Genomic DNA, 667 nt, shown 5'->3' on the forward strand with positions numbered 1-667 from the left:
GGTCATCCGAGTTAGGAACCCGTCGCCTTGACCACTAGACCACGAGTTCGCCGGTAAGGGGGCCGTGTCCGATACCGGGGCCTCTCCTCGCCCAGCCTTGCGGCTCTACGGGCCAGAAGATTATTACCGACGAACCGGCGAGCGACCTGAAAGCGTACTGAAGTCCCCCTCTTCGCGACGCGAGCAGAAAGCACACATAAAGCTAACAAATTATTTTGCGGCGGGCACTGACTGACAATGTACTGTTTTGTGCGTAGGTAAGTACAACTGTCAACATACATAACCTACGTACAAAATTTGTACGTAACTATACAACATTGTACGTAATTTTGCATAATGTCGCTTAAAATTGTGCGTACATTACGTATGTGCATGGTTGTACGGAGGTATGCGTCCTCTCTCTACGAGTGCGTTCTCTCTGCGGCTTTAACTCGTATGTAGTCTGACGTGGTCGTTGTGTCCAGCAGCCAAAGTGTGCCGTGTGTAGTGCAGAGGAGCCGTCGGGCTCCGGGTGTACCGGGGCCGCCCCATCGTCCCCTCTTCTGCTCTCAAGTGCGCCGGCCTAGGGATTAGCGCTAGCCCCCGGCCGGGGTTTCCTGGAAAGGAAAATACCCCGACTACCCGGGGCTCTCCAGGTGAACCGAAAGCGTACTGGGGTCGCTCTGTT

The 667-nt window shown here is 54.6% G+C and overlaps 1 protein-coding gene across 11 annotated transcripts in view; it reads right to left on the reverse strand.

The window, feature by feature from the left end:
• Positions 1-667, reverse strand: part of LOC113217125 (uncharacterized) — a 43,974-nt gene that overhangs the window by 5,014 nt on the left and 38,293 nt on the right. The window lies entirely within an intron of this gene.

Source organism: Frankliniella occidentalis, unplaced genomic scaffold (assembly GCF_000697945.3).
Source record: "Frankliniella occidentalis isolate FOCC.00 unplaced genomic scaffold, Focc_3.1 Scaffold11, whole genome shotgun sequence".
Lineage (NCBI taxonomy): Eukaryota > Metazoa > Arthropoda > Insecta > Thysanoptera > Thripidae > Frankliniella > Frankliniella occidentalis.